This window comes from Heterocephalus glaber, unplaced genomic scaffold, assembly GCF_053883595.1.
Source record: "Heterocephalus glaber isolate CG9 unplaced genomic scaffold, H.glaber_assembly_v1.0 deba00000594, whole genome shotgun sequence".
Lineage (NCBI taxonomy): Eukaryota > Metazoa > Chordata > Mammalia > Rodentia > Bathyergidae > Heterocephalus > Heterocephalus glaber.
In genome coordinates this window covers 7,517,012-7,533,266 of record NW_028258151.1, presented here as the reverse complement: position 1 = coordinate 7,533,266, position 16,255 = coordinate 7,517,012, and positions in this window count along the sequence as shown.

The following is a 16,255-nucleotide window of genomic DNA, read 5'->3' as shown; positions in this document are numbered from 1 at the left end:
TTGACAAAGAGCACAGGGAAGTAGAGCAAGTGCCTCGCCCTCCCTGTCCCTCCTCCCCCCTTGCAGTGCTGCAGTAGGTCAGCAGAAATGGAGAGGACACTTAGGGGAAAACAGACTCAGAAAGCCAGCTAGAAAGACAGAAAAAAGAGAAGTGATTGCTGCAGACTACTGACAGTCTTGCAGGCAGCTTGGGATGGAAACAGAGAGGGCCTGGGAGGGGAATTGTGATTGGGGATCTTTTTCAGAGCTTCAGCGGGGATCTGAATTGTCTTCCCAACTGTCCAGGCTGTGGGATGGACACTGCTCTGTGAGCTGAACTTAAGGTGGGGGAGAGCAGATTGATGGGTTTATTAAGGCTGTATTCGTCTTTCCTGTCTGTGTCTCCTTTTCCTTCCTCCCGATTTTGAGAACCTGTGTCTTGGCAAAAGTGTGATCTTCAAGGTGCTCAGTAGCTTTGTCAGGGGTTGACATGAAGAGACAGAGGTTTTGTTTTGGTATTTTGAGTGCCCTAGGCAGCAGAGTAGCAGCAGCATAGGGTCAGGCATTACAACTGAGTGGGGAGGAAGATTAGGAAGTTGAAAAGGAGGTGATTTTTGAGTTGATTTCTGAGTTAGCCTGCAAAATGACAAGCAGGAAACATAAGTCTGGGGCTCAGCTTTGGGGCGCATGAGGAAAGATGAGGTGCTGAGAAGCTCCTCTGGCCAAGCTCAGGGAACAACTTTCGAAACCCAGCAGGGACAGGAAGAGCACAGTTCCAGGCACAAACCCAGCGGGGACAGGAAGAGCAAAGTTCCAGGCACACTTTCAGAACCAAGAGGCCCAGGCCCACTGGTATTTGGTGTGGGTGGGGAAGGCAGAAAGGGCTGGTTTTGCATGTCCCTTCCTCTTCTCTGCTTTTTAAAACATAGTCCGGGAAGAAGGTTTCCCTGGAGTTGGTGCAGGAACACATCTGCTCCAACTGACATCTGGAGTCAGAGAGAGCACCAGGATAGTCCTGACCTTTCCTGTCCTGTTCCTTTTCTTCTTAAAGCTATAGCCCTGATTGGTGAAGGGATCCAACTAAAGGTCTTGGAGGGCAAACCACAGAGGTGAAATGAAATGACCGAAGGTGTGTTTTATCGGCATCTGGTTGTATGTCCTGTGCCACTTTCCCAGAGTTTATTGCAATGGGCATTTCTTGGCTTACCAGGACATAACATAAGCGATGGCATAGTCAGATTACTACTAAGGCCTTAGAATAATTTCATTGTCAAACTAAATGTCATATTACAACATTATTCTATGAGTTGTTCAGGGAAATATATGAACAGTTGTATTTTTAAATTTGCCAGCTCACAAAGCAGCAAGTGGGATTGCACATTTTTATTTTTATATAGAGATGCTTTGTGATTGATACCATGAGGAGTTTTTCATGAAAAGAATTGAAACTGAGCTCATCTGGTATGTCGAACACAGGCACACAGCGAATCTTAATGAAGCCAGGCTTAGGAAGATTTTCAGACAAGACAAGGGGTACTTGCTGGATATAACTTCAGAGCTGGTGCTAAGAAGGAGGGATTTAGAGATTATGTTGTGCAAGTTGTAAAAGAGGGAAGAAGAAAACAATGGTGGATAACTCTACACGCAGAGTGGTTACAAGTGACAGGCTCTGAGAAGTGGATAAAAATCCTTTTAGAATGCGCAGAACAAAGAACTGCATGTGGCCCCTCTGGGAAGAGAGAGAAGGAAGTCAGCTCAGTTCCACACATACTGTTAAGCAGAGCGCTGCTGAGCAGGTGTGGGGGTGAACTATGCTTGGTATTCTAACAACCGCTCATCACAGAACTGTTAGAGGAAATCTCAGGGCCAGATGAGGTGCTCAGAACAGCATCTGGCCTCTTAACCCACGGGAGCAGTGATTCATTAATGACAGCCAGGACATCGCTCCATGGAGAGAGGGATGGTGTGTTGTTAGTGACTGCAAACAGTGATAGCACAGACTCAGGGACAGGTGCTCCATGGATGTCCAAAGGAATAGAGCAGAGGCTGAGATGGGAGAGGTTAACACATAAGCTTTTCAGGGGCCTTAGACGTATGTGGTGCAGCAGGGCCGAGTGGTGGCCAACAGCCCCGAAATCCACAAACCTTGGAGAGAATGCAAAGCAAAATACTAGTGTCACTCGCATGTGATTAAAATTGTCATGGTATTTTCATGTCTAAATTAGTTAGAAGTACATATAGGCTTTGTTTGGTTGTGGTTTGTTTCTACACTTAAAGGTTTTACTGTTGGTGTCAGTAGTTCTCCAGGCTGGTTGACCCTGTTGGCATAGCTTCTGATTTAATTGGCATGAATAGATGAGAAGAGAAAGTCTGCTGAAGGAAAGGCGTTGAAGGTTTCAGAGAAATTGGCCAGGTCAGCTTGATGTGGAGGACAAAGTAGGACAAGGAGCAAAATTGTGCAGCGACCCTGCCTGCTTCATGGTAATCATAAAGGAATTCTTACAGAGGAGAGATGCACAAATGAAGCAACAGTAGTGAAAAGTTGTCCGATTGGCTCTGCCTTGAAGGAAGGCCTGGCAAGAGCAGCAGTTCATAGTTTGAGCAATGGACTCCTTAATGGAACTCTTAAAAGGAGCCATTAGACTTGTGTGTATAAGTGATTTAAGCTTGTGCATGGCAGAGAGTTGTTATTTACACCTGTCCTGTTTCTCCCACTGATTCTGGTCAGTCATCATACGTTGTAAATGACAGAGCTATACATGCCTGTGTTTGCATGTGGTCAACTCAAAGCAATGCCTCAGAAAGGAGAAGCATTGCACAGGAAGAGGCAGAAGTTCGTAGCTGCCCTGTGTAAGGGGGCAGAATGGTTTTTGAGGTGTTCTTTGCATTGTTCTGAGGGAGCATTTTGGGAATTTGAATATTTATATGAAGGTCACAATATCAGCATTTGAGTTACCTAAAGATGCTGAAATACTCATGAAGTGTCCTCAAAAGACTCTGAGTTAATCCAGTCATGACTTCACAGATAAAAGGGCTGTAAAGTGTGGGACCCGGCTGCAGAAGTAGGTCACTGGGGCCTGCATGTGAAAGTGTGTCTTCTTGTTCCCAGCCTTCCACTGGTGCTTTCTCTCTGCTTCCCGATCACCAAGGATGAGTGGCTTCCCTACCATGCCCTTCCATCATGAGGAACTGCCTCCTCTCAGACATGGAAACAGTGGAGCCAGCTGACCATGGACTGAAGACCCTGAAACCATGAGCTGAAGTAAACCTTTCCTCCTGTGAACTGTTCTTCTCAGGTATTGTGTTACAGGGCAGAAAGCTGATAACACATGTACTTTGCAGAGTTAAGGAAAGTCTCAAGAAGTACAAGGACATGAGTATATAATGTTTTTGTCTCTTTGCTAATCTCATTCCAGCTGCTCACTTTATCTCTTTTGTTGTAATTGTAACGATAACACCTCATGGAATTGTCTTTAACAATAAAGTTTGGCAAAAGACATTTCCAAGTGGATTCAGAACTTCTAAGCAACAAATGGATCTCTCTTCTCTACCTCCTCTCCTGCCCCAGGTAAAAGAGCACCCGTAAAAGGAGCTCAGAGATGATTCTGTGGGTCCCTAACCCAAGGGACATCATTTAGTGAATGGCTCTTTAAAATGATAATAATTGGAATATAGTAAGTGGGCCAAATAATGGGTTTCTTTGTGACATTTTTAAACATGCATATAACATACTTTGATCAATTCCACCCTATTACCACCCCTTTCCTCCTCCTGGGTCCCTTCAATAATAGTTCCCTATATGCTTTCATGTCATCTTTTTTCCTATTTTCTCATGTGAAAGAAAACGTGAGCTAGTTGTCTTTCCAAGACTGACTTATTTTGCTTTAATGATGATTGCCCTTTCCATTCATTTTCCTGAAAATGACAAGATTTCATTCTTCTTTATGGGGGAATAATACATCTACCTACCTGTCTGTCTGTCTATCCATTTTAATAATCCATTCATTTCTTGGTGAGGATCAAGGCTGATTCCATAATTTAGCTATTGTGAATAGGGTCACAATAAACATGGATATGCAGGTGTCTGATATTGTAGGCGGACATCGATTCCTTTGGGTATATACCCAGGAGTGATATAACTGGGTCTTATGATAGCTTTATTTTTAGTTGTTTTAGGGAATCTGTACACTGATTTCCATAGAGACTGTTCTAATTTACAGATGCACTTACAGTGCAAGGGTTCCTTTTCTGCTATATATTTGCCAGCATTTGCTATTTGTTTCCTTTCTTTTTTTTTGGTACCAGGGATTGAACACGGGTCCTTATGCTTGCAAGGCAGACAGTGGAACCACTGAGCTAAATCCCTGGCCCTGTTTCCTTTCTTGATAACTGCCATTCTGACTAGGGTGAGATTGAATTGCATGCAGCTTTGATTTGCATTTCCCTGATAGCTAAAGATGCTGGAACTTTTCCATATATTTATTTGTCCTTTGAACTTCTTTTAAGAAGTATCTATTCAACCCATTCTCTCAGTTATTGATTGGATTACTATTCTTTCATTGTTACATTTTTGATTTCTTTGTATATTCTGAATATTAAACTTCTGTCTCAGGAATAACTCATATTCCATAGGTTGTCTCTTTATCCTGCTGATTGTTCCTTTTGCTGTGCAGAAGCTTTTTAATGTGATGTGACCCCACTTGTCAATGTTATTTCCTGAGGTATTGGAGTCCTATTGACAATACCAGTATCTTGAAGTGTTTCCCCTATGTTTTCCTCCAGTGATTTCAAAGCTTTAGCTTTTACACTAAGAGTTTTTTTTTGTGTATGTGTGTACAGGGGATCAAACTCAGGTCCTTGCACTTGCGCAGCAGGTGGCGAAACCACTGAGCTAAATCCCCAGCCCTACACTAAGGTTTTTGATCCATGTGGAGTGGATTTTTGTTCAAGGTGAGAGATAGGCATCTAGTTTCAGTCTTCTACAGGTAGATGTCCAGTTTTTCCAGGGTTGATTATTAAAAGAGTATCTTCTCTATCATTTAGTCTTTGATTCCTTTGTCAAGATTCTGTAGATGCATGAATTTATTCCTGAGTTCTCTATTCTATTCCATTAATTGATGTATCTGTTTTTATGACAATACCATGGTTTTCTTTTGTCACAGTGGTGCTGTATTTTGAAATGTTTGCAAGTGTATTTTGAAATCAGGAATTGTGATAATATAAGCATTGTTCTTTTTGGTCAGGATTGCTTTGGTTATTTGTGGCCTCCTGTGCTTCCCTATGAATTTCAGGATTGTTTTTTTCTAGTTCTATGAGGAATGTCACTGGTTTTTAAGTGAGGATTGCCTTGAGTCTGTAGATCATTTTCAGTGGTATGGCCATTTTAACTAGTAATTTCCCAATCCATGAAGATGGGATGTCTTTCTCAGTCTCTTTCCATAGTGTTTTATAGTCTTTGTTATAGTGGTTTTTTACTGACTGTTTAGTTTATTCCTAGGTATTTTATTTTTTTCTTTTAAATTCTTTTATTGGTACATTTTAGGTATACAATATGTTTACATTTATCATTGGGTGCTTGTACCTGTAGATGATGTATTTTGGTTCTTATTTTTTTCACCCCCTCCACCCTTCTTTATTTTATTTTTTGAGGCTGTTGTGAATGGAATTTTTCCTGATTTCTTTTACAGAGAGTTCATTAATGGTGTATGGAAAAGCTACTGGTTATCAAATGTTGATTTTGTATCCTTCATGAATGGCTCTTAATTATTGGTGGGAATTTTTACTGGAGGAAATCATTCCTTGTGTGGAGTCTGTTTGCTTCCATGTTTGATTTCAGCTCTCGGGATTGTAAAGTTTTTTGATATCTGAAAGAAGGATATTACATTTTTATCAATATTCTTGATGTTACAGGACATGATATGGACACAGAGACACCAACATGAAACTGTTAAAGCTTTAGTTGATTATTCAACTGAATAATCTATGAGATAGCCTCTTTACTTTTTAGAAAGGAATCTAGATGATATATGAATGAAAAGTTAGATAACAATGAGATATTTTAGGAAAATAATGGAAAAAGTTTATGGAAATAAAAACTAAGATGAAACGAAGAAAATTATATTAGGCTGATCTATGAGAAACAAGATACAAAAGAAGGGAAGGCTTATTAGAACAAAATATATTGAGCTATATAGAAATCTAGACTCCTGAGCCATTGTTATCCCTTATTTAGTATCAGTCTTTTCAAGATGCAAAACTGAAATTAAGGTGACTGGAGATTCTGGATTAGCTCTTAAGAAGCATACTGGGCTGGGATTTAGCTCAGTGGTGCTGCCACCTGCCTTGCAGGCATAAGGTCCCGAGTTTGATGCCGAGTACCAAAAAAATAGTGGCAAACTTGTAGGTTCCGGCTCCTGTGATAACACCATTAAACTTCAGATAAGTCCAGGCTTTTGAGTGCATTAGCATGAAAGCCATTCCCAAGTCTCTTCATTTCCATTGCACATAATGGGAACCACCAAACACCTGCCTCGTGGGATTAAGTCACTAAATTTAATGATTTAAATGGATGCAAGGCAAACCAGTTGCTGTGATGGCCAAATCGAGACAGGGCCCAGATTTCCAGCCAGGCTAGTGATGGAAAGTGTGGTGAGTCTGACAGCAACAACAAACCCAACATGAGCCAGGGCACCTGAGAATGTGCTGTAGCTTACTTCAGGGGCCACAGAGAGCCCACATTTTTATATCTCTTGAGCAAAAAGAGTTGAAGCTGGAAAAGAGTGGTCAGTTTGGATCTGTCTTCCTGTCCAAGATGAAAGCAGGAAGGTGAGGCATGAAAGCACCTGCTTTTGAGAAAACTTGAATTTCTCCAGGTGGCACAGGTGTCCCTGGGAGTGGGACAGAGATGAGGACTGGGCTTCCGGTTGACTGCTTCTCTCTATATTCTTCCTCCTTTTCTGTCCCTGGCTGCTGCCTGTGAGGCAGAGGCACCCACACTTAGCCGGGTCTAAATGGATACTTTCTTCCTGCAAACCTGCAGACAGGCTATGTGGGGCTTCCCAAAGATCTGTGTGTCTTCTTTGTCAGTCCTAATTCTGCTTGAGCACTGGGCACGTGTGACAATTTTCATGTGCTTTTCACTCATTGAACTCAGTCGGTTTAACTTCTTTTTGAACTATCTTATAAAACTCAAATTATTTAAAAATATAGACAGACATCTTTGATATTACAATCTAGGATGTTTCAGTCTATGAAGACCAAGGTCTGATAGTTTGAGGTTGTCAGGAAGAAAATCGTTGTTATTACTAGTCACCCTCTTGTGATTCCAGAGAAATAATGCATTTTTTTCTGTTGTAAAAGAAATCGAAGGGCTGGGAATGTAGCTCAGAGGCACTGGAACTGGCAATGCCTGCTGCCTTGTTTCTCAGGCCGCTCCTGGCCCATCTGCTCCAGGGCTCTGAGGAGCAGCCAGGCTGACTGCTGTTGGTAACACCCCCTACTTCATTTTTCTTCTGCTGTACTGTAGGTGGCATTCATTTCATTGTTTTCCCACAGAAAAGCATCGCGCTATATTTGTGTACTCTCATTTCTGCTACATTTAATATCTGAGGGCTTGAAGCAAACAAGAAATGATTTGGCATGAAATGTGAGACAGCCTCTTGTAGTTACTGCAGCATAGAAGACCTACATGCTGGTACCTGATGGAAAGCTACCACACAAAGCATTTAGGTATATAGATCACATTTCCAGGAAGTCATATATTTTATCCTCAGAAAATTTCTATCACTGTATTAAAGCTTTCAAAGACTTGTTACAGATGAGATTTTTAACTTACACTTCAAGGAGGTAAGCAGAGGTATGATCTCCCTTCCCCTTTAGTTTCAGTCCTGACTTCTCCACCACCGTCCAGATCAGTCTGTGCTGCAGTGTCATTAGCTGGCAGGACTGCCTGGGTCAACAGAGAGGCTCTCGGTTGTGAAGGAATCAATGACATGCAATGCCCGATTCCACATGTAGTATCCAGCGGTGAATGGTGTGGCCGAGGGTAGAAAAGAAATGAGGCATGGCTCCTCTGAGGTGAATTTGGGCTTAACCTTGCCAAGGGACAAGATTGTGAAGTTTCTGATCTCCTGACATTCTGGATTTATGAAAATGGCAGGGTCATAGGATTCAGAGTAGTGATCTTGAGTATGGATCCGACCTTCAGAGCTGGGGTGGAAGCTGCAGGGCTCTGTGTGTTCTTGGCAGAGTACTTGGTCCTGGGTCCATCAGGGAACATGGTGTAGGTGGGTAAGGAGGCTGAGAGCACTGGGCAGGCATCCCAGGAAGAGCATTGGGAAGGTGGGGAGGGAGCTGCCTCTCAGGGCAGTGGACCGACTGCTTTTGCAGACTGTGGAGTGGAGGACTGGGCCAGACAGGGAGAGAACTGAGCTGGAAATGCAGTGGGCTGCTTGAGCACCGAGGGTAGAGGACTAGTCAGAACAGAAGGGAAGGAGGAGGAGCAGAGTCCCCGACTGTTTCAGCTTGGTGAGATTTCTGCATTGTGAGTTCCATTTTCTGTCATTCGTGTACTTCTTTGCATTCAGTATGTGACACGTTCCAGACACAGGTCACCTGTGGTAGATGCAGGGTGTACATGGTGCCTGCCTCTGGTTTAGCATTGTTAGTTAACGAGATTTTAAGGACGTGTGTCTTCTCCCCAAATCAATGAGAAGTTGTATTGTAACAAGTACAGTGAATTTCTGTGTTCATTCTTTCAAGAACTGTTGTATGTCTGTGCACAAAAATCACTGATACTAAAAAAAAAAAGCAATGCTTCTAGTCCTCAAAGAGGTTCAGAGAAACAGTTAAGTGCTAAGGATGTTTATAAAGAGTGAAGTTTGGAGCCAAGGCTTAAAGGGCAGCAGTGTCCTGGAGGCACATGGGTGCAGTGTGGGGGTTCAGGGGGATGGAACACCCTGCACAGAAGTGCAATGTGGGGGACACCATGACACAGGATGTACACATGTATCAACATTGCCAGCAGGAAGAATGAAGGAAAAAGCATCATGCTGATGGGCACAGACTGATAAACATCCTTGTGCATTACGCAAAGGCACTGGAGTAGTGTGCTAGGTGATTAAGCAAGATGTGTTTGGACTGGCACGCTAGAACCATCCCTATTGCATGGGGGGGTGGATGGAGGAGGCAGGGCTTGATGGAGCAGGGAGAAGAGACAGAAGCTAATGGTACTGCATCATCTTGGCAGATGAACCAGGAGGGATGTGGATAGAAAGAGGATCCATGAAGTAAGCGAGGTGGACAGGCCACAGTGTTTGCTAGAATGTGGGGGACAACATGGGAAGAGGACAGGGGTCTCCTCTGCCTTATTCATAGACACATTTCCACCCCTAGAAGAAGGTCTCATCCAGCCACCTGGTAAACACTTGTCAAAATGGGCAAGGGAGAGAAGTCCAGATGACTCCTGGGTTTCTGGCTGAAGGGGAATGGGTATGTTCCAACCACCAACAGAAGAAATGTGGTGGGGGGAGACACTGTGTTCATCTACGGAACACTGTGGACATTGGGGTGTCCTCCAGAAGAGCCAGCCTGTATGACATGCGTTTTATGGAAGTGGGGGCAGGAAGAGAAGGCATTGAAGGAAATACCAGATATGATTCAGAGGAACCGAGTTGGCTTGCATATTGCCTATGAGGTGAACTGTGGCTTTATGCATGTCTTCACCTGAGCAAGATAAATGTAGGCCACAAAGAGGTGATTTTAGAAGTAACAACTGATCTAGCAGTAACAACCAATAGAGATTGATATTATCAGACAGTAACACCTAATTGTGGAAATACCACTGTCAAAAGAGACTTGGATCATTTTTACATAGAATAGATGACTGAAAATTATATTGTTAATATTAATCGCAACAACATTTTACAGGGATATTATTTCTTTAATAGCTTTATGCTACAGAAACTGATGAAGATATCTAAGATATGATGGGCAAAAACTTCTTACTTTAGTCCATTTCCACATGTAATATAATTAGCTGCTTCCAGAGGTTTTGAATGGTTGCCTTCAAGTATTATTTGCATGGAAAACACTTACACTGCTTGATAAAATTCAACATTTTTGATCCAAGAGGGTCTGGGAATTAGTGTTTTAACAAGTAGAAACAGTGCCTTCAAAGCTTGGGAGATCCGGATTTCTTTTAGTTGGTGTTCTTGCTCCCTCAGGTGGTATAAGGAGGAATTGGGTGTTTTGCATTTCTCCTTTTCACCACTTAGAAAGTGAAACATCACAGTGTTACCTACCTGCTATCTAGGCTTTATTTAACCACATGGTGAGGCTATGCATGCAGGTGTAGTTTGCTTTATTTTGTTTTGAGAATTTTGAAGTAGTCTTTGTCTTCCTCAAAATTTGGCAGCATTTTTATTTACCAACTAAGTGTTTATCCTTTGTTTCTTCCTCTCTGAATCTGTAAAGATATAGAGGATCTGTTTAAAACATTGCAGACTCAGAGTCTGCAAAGCTTATCTGAATTTTTATTTGCTTTTTGGGGGCTATTTAGAGAGGTATAAATGATAAATATGTGATCAGGAATGTGCAGACTAAAGGATTCCTGTTAGGAATTCCTTCTCTTTCCCTTTCTCTCTCCCTGACTCTGGGCAGTCGTTCAGCAAATATTCATTACAGCTGCCCAAAAGAGACTTTGTGGGTGTACATGATAGCTGGGGCAGCATTTGTATGAATGGGGAGAGAATTTTAGAACTTTTTAGCCTACCAAATCTTTCCGCAAAGGGTCCTGATCCTAAACGCAGGACAGGCTGTGTTCAGGAGGAGGGAGATTTACCAAAAGGCTGAGGGTAGGAAGTGCCTCGGGAAAGCCCCACGGAGCACAGCACCTTCGAACCGGAAGCCCAAGAAGGGCCACTCTTTAGGAACCTTTGTGCAGGTATGTTGTTGCTTTATGAATCATGTAGCTATTTATCTGCAGTGTGGTTCTTTTTTCACTCATTCAGTATGATTGTGCTCCAGGCCCTATGCTCAGTGTAGGGATATAAAGTTGAATAGGTTTGATTTGGTCTCTGTAATGAGCTCCCATCCTGGCTGTGAAGACAGACAAGAAACAAATGTATACAAATTAACAGAGTTTTGTGAAAGCAGCGGGAGAAATTTGAAGTTGCCGTATTTTATTGAGGCCAATGGTATTTTATCTGCTTTTCATGTATCCAATGAATCCTCTGGACACTGTTCGGGAATGTACTGTTGTATCCATCGGACAGGTCAGGAGACATTGTCATCTAATTTCTAAGTTCTGGGGATCGGATTCCCATTCACACTGCCAGGAAACTAGAGCCTGCCCTGTGATCACTCTGACAGCCTTTTCCTGTCCAGGCAGGGGAAGAGTACATGGGAAGCTGAGGCAGGAGAGTGCTCAACTGCTCTGTGCTGGGAGAGAAGTGGAGAGAGAGGCCAGCTGTGTAGAGGAGGCTGTGCTGCTGAGGCCCTCTGAGAATACAGTGGAGGCCAGGTGCATTCTCCGGAAGGCCCAGCCTTACTGAAACCCTTTTATCAGGAGGGGCAGGAGCACTGGTGGAGAAAGGAGAAGGGGCCGACAGACTGGGAGGCAGTGAGTATGGCACAGGGAGGCCCCCCTGCCCCCAGGTGTGCAGGCCCACGCGCTGCTCCTGCAGGAGCTGTTCAGGTACACACTAGTTAACCTGGAAGAGATACTCGGAATCAGGAGGTGGCCCCTGAGCCAGCTGGGGAAAGATCCAAAGGACGAGAGGCAGGGTTTACATTTCTCCCACTCCCTAGTGCAGAGAACCACCAATGGCCTGACGAAGCTTTCTTCCAGCAAGATGTGGTGGTTTCACAGACAAAGACACTGGCTCAGAGGCCAGCGGTTGTTTAACTGTTAATTGAAGACTTAGAAATAAAACAAATGTGTGTTTCCTCACGCTGGAGACACGCTGGAGGGGAGCGTGGCAGGAGGCTGAACTGGGCAAGTATCCTCTCCACCCCCACCCAGGCGGGTCCCGGAGCATCCCTGGAGGAGAGCAGCTCTTACTGTGTCCCTCCTAGCCAGCATAAAGTGTCAGCTTGTTCTGCAGTACCGAATGGTTGTTTGCCAGCTGAAATGTCCAGGAGAATTCATAATCGAGGCTGAGGTCTGAAGTCCACTAGAAGGCTAGGAATGAGGTGTATCCAAAGGCATCCACACCACTGAAGCTGGGCTGGGTGATGTCAACTGCTGCGGAAAAACCCAAACCAAGCATCACAATAAGCCTACACACGCACCTGTGAAGAGAGGTTGCGGTTGTGGATGCGTCTGTCAGAATCTGGGCAGTCCCAGTAATCACGCTCAGTGCCCTTCAGCAGTACACACCAGGGTCTCGGGGAGTCTGAGTCTCAGAACAGAGGAGATGCGGCTTTGGGGATCCTTACACTCTCACCCTTTCAGTCACACACCCTTTCTATGGAAGACAGAATTCATTCAGAAAGCAAAACCCTAGTTTTAAAACGTAATCTTAGACACAGAAAGGATTCCTGGCAGGCCCAGCGTTCGCTCCAGGGCTTTGTAATCATCATCTGGCTGCCAGATGCTGGAGCGGTTTGAGAGGAGCTCACAGGTCCAGCGCACTGCTCTTTACTAGCCTTGAACTTCCCTGTGAGCCCAGCCTCAGCTGGAGTTAGGCAAGTCAAGAAGCAGGAAGGAAATTGGTCAGTTCCCCTCACTATATTGTAACTGGAACTTGTCTTTGAGTAAAACTAGTTGTCTAAAAGGAACGTCCCTCATTCAGCTGGGAGCGTGTTAGCAAGTGAAGGCATGGATTCCGATGGGCTGAAACCACAGGGAGATTTACTGGAAACTGGAAATAGTGGAAGGAGATCGAAGGACTGCAGAGCACAAGACTGACTTCCCTGGAGGGAGGGTGCATCAGCCACCTGTTCTTTCTCCTCCTTTGCCTCCAATTGTGTGCCCAACACTTCCCTTTCATTGGTCTGTTTTCATAAATAGTCCCAACTGGATTGTATTTTCTATCCCAGGGGACCCCAGGAAATGGGAGGGGCATGTGGGGCGCTGCTCATGTCTATCCCATGATGTCCTTGGGTGAAAGCGCATTTCCGGGCTGGGTTTATTGACTGCAAACAGCTAGGTAGAAGGATTCTTCTTCTTATGTCACTTCTTTCTTCTCAAAGATGCAAGATCTCCCGGGAAGTTGTAAAACTAGAATTTTTACAAGCCTTAAGAAATATCCTCACTCTTGTACCTAATGTTTAAAACAAAAGAGTTTTTTTTCTGTCTGGTTATACAGCAAATAATTGTGCTAGCCTTGGAAGAATGATTCTTGTTCCCCAAAGCTCTTATTTCTGTTTGTTTCATATGCATTAGACTAAGATATTTCTGTGGAATAAGTGAAATAGTCCATTTTGATATTTTGTTAAAATCTTAGTTTATTCCTTGAGATATGCAGCATAGAATATGTGTTAATTTTGTCAAAAACTGCCAGAAAGTGAAGTAAGGGTTTTGAGACATAGTACCTCTTAGACTTATGTTTTATCTATTGTAAGAATTTCTGGTTTCTGTTCAGGAGTAACAGTGCTCTTCCTACCAGGTACTTAACCTTTCAGTAGTAATGGGGTAGAGTGAGTGAGGAAAATAAGACATACTGGAATTAAGAGAATTAAAACACAGATAGCCTTTCAATCTCAGCATTTAAAATAGTGAAAATAGAGTTCAGTTAAACTTTAATACTACAGTAGAAGAATGGCTATTAGCTCCTTTTGACATTTCTTCTTACTAATAATTTACAGCTAAGTCTCCTTAAAGGTCTTGCTTCATTTAGGTTAGATTGGCAAGTGCATATCTGATGTATTTTCCCATCAGACCCTGAGGTAGATGTGAGTGATACAATAATAAGACAGAACCATCTCCCAAGGGACTAGTGTGATGTCAGTAACTCTCTTCACTGGCATGGGACTGAAAGCTGGGGCTTGGCTGCTGAGTAATAACTCACCTGGCAGTGGAGGGGAAAGGGCATTTCAGATAGAAGGACAGCAAGTTCTAAGGGGTGAAGGCCAAAACCGCATGTTGTTCCCTGGGAATGAGTGAAGTTTGCAAATTTCAGAATGAAGTAAAAAGAGTGAGAGTGGAAAGAAGTATAACAAGGTAGACAGGAGTCGAGTCACGGAGGCTCAGTATTTTCCCCATCACCCTTGGGTAGTCAGACAATGATCAAACTTGATCTTAGAGACTGCCTGGTTTTGAAGTGTGATGTTCAGATTGGATGGAGAGAGCTGATGGTTCAACTTTGGTCAAGCATGAAAATGAAGACATTGATAATATCAGGAAATTAAACAATGAACTAAACTTACACAGATTGTAAATATAAGGCAACACTGAAAAAGAAGGTGGTATGATATTTAAACAGTTGACTAATATAAATGTATTATCAATAATTTTGTCCAATCAGAATAAACTCATGTTATGGCTTGTATCTAGATATACCACAAAGCCTCGTGTGCTTAGAAAGCTTTTGGGAGTGACTGGATTATGGCTGTGTGATAACTGGCTTAGATCACTGATTGGTTTAGCATAGTTCTGGGTATGGGTAGTGGTGAGACCCATCCTGGGTATGGTTGGCACTAACCAACAGCCTTGAAGCCTAGATGGGATACAAAGGGAAAGGAAAGCTTGCTGTTGGTTTCTTGCTGCCTTCTGCCTGCCACGGACTGTTTCTCCTCTGTGATGCTCCTCTGCCATGTCTCCCTGCCTTGGAGCCAGCCACCTGTGGACTGAAACCTCTACAAACTAAGCTAAAATAAACCTTTCCTCCTTTAACTTTTGAATGCTGGGTGTTTTGTCCTAGCAATAAAGAAGTATCTAAGACAATTCATGACACTTTTTTATTTTTTGTGGTCCTGGGGATTGAATCCAGGCTTTGCATTGATTTATATCTCCAGCCACTTTTATTTTTCATTTTGAGACAGACAAGTCTATCTAAGTCACTAAGTTGCCCAGGCTGGACTTGAAATTTTAATTCTCCTACCTCAGCCTCCCTGAGTGCAGGGATTACAGGTATGTGTTACTATGCCTGGTTCCATGACATACATAATTGTGCATTATCAAGATCGAGTACATTTAAAGTTGTTTTTTTTTTTTTTTGATACTGGGGATCGAACTTAGGACCTTGCGCTTGCAAGGCAGCAAGGCAGGTGGCAGAACCAGTGAGCTAAATCCTCAGCCCTGAAGTTTGAGAATGAGTGTGAAGTTTGAGAATAACCATGTCCACATGGGGTGGGGGGATCTGTCACCTGCACAGCATTGTGGCTAGGCTTGATTGAGATGGGCTGGGCATGAACAAGAATGAAAAAGTCTTATTAATAATTTTTATATGCCTTAGACATTGGGCTGAATGAAATGTATTATCAAAACAAATGGCACTTGTTTCTTTTTACTTTAAGAAAATGTGGCTACTAGAAAACAGAATCACAGAGGTGGCTCATGGTCTGGTTCTATGGTCGCTCTGAGAAGACAACAGAGAGCCCCAGGGCGGGAGATGCTTCCCCAGGCCAAAGTTTAGAATGCTTTACATGGAGGGTTTTTCTCTCTGCAGCTTTGAAACTGAATTCCAGGGCCTCTATGGGATGGCAGGATACAGCACTGAGAAGCCTCTCTGTTGGGAGTCCAGTCTCTGTCAGGCTGTGTCAGGCAGGAGGACACGAAGACTCCCGATCAGGAGAACAAAGGCTTTTGACTTCCAAATCATTCTTTCCAGTTCTCTAACTAGATTTGGTGAATCTATTTCACAAATTCTCAGAAAAAAACTCCCGAAAGCATCTGTCATCATGAAATCAGGAGATTGAAGGGTTATGATATGAATATTTGGGGGTTATTACACATATTTTTTCATTTTAATTCCTAGAGGTCTTAGGGCTCCCCTATGTATGCTCATGCACTTCTCCTCCTAGTTCTTCTAAAGTTACAGTGAATCAGGAACACAGGGAAGGAAGGCTGGTACTGGGATTTAAACTAAAAATTAATTGGTGAGTGGATCGTTGTTTCTCTGCCCAGTTGGATTGCAGATCTCATTGAGATCTAGAGTTTGCTGGCCTTCCATGAACTCCAGGACAGGCAACAGTGCCTGTTTCAATGGGGCAGGAGATAAGTAGTTATCAAAGTGCTGGATGGATAGTGTTCAGCATGGTGTTGAGGACATGGTGATATCTATGTACATGTTATCTGTAGGCTGTTACTGTGCAACTAGGGGAATTTTTTCTG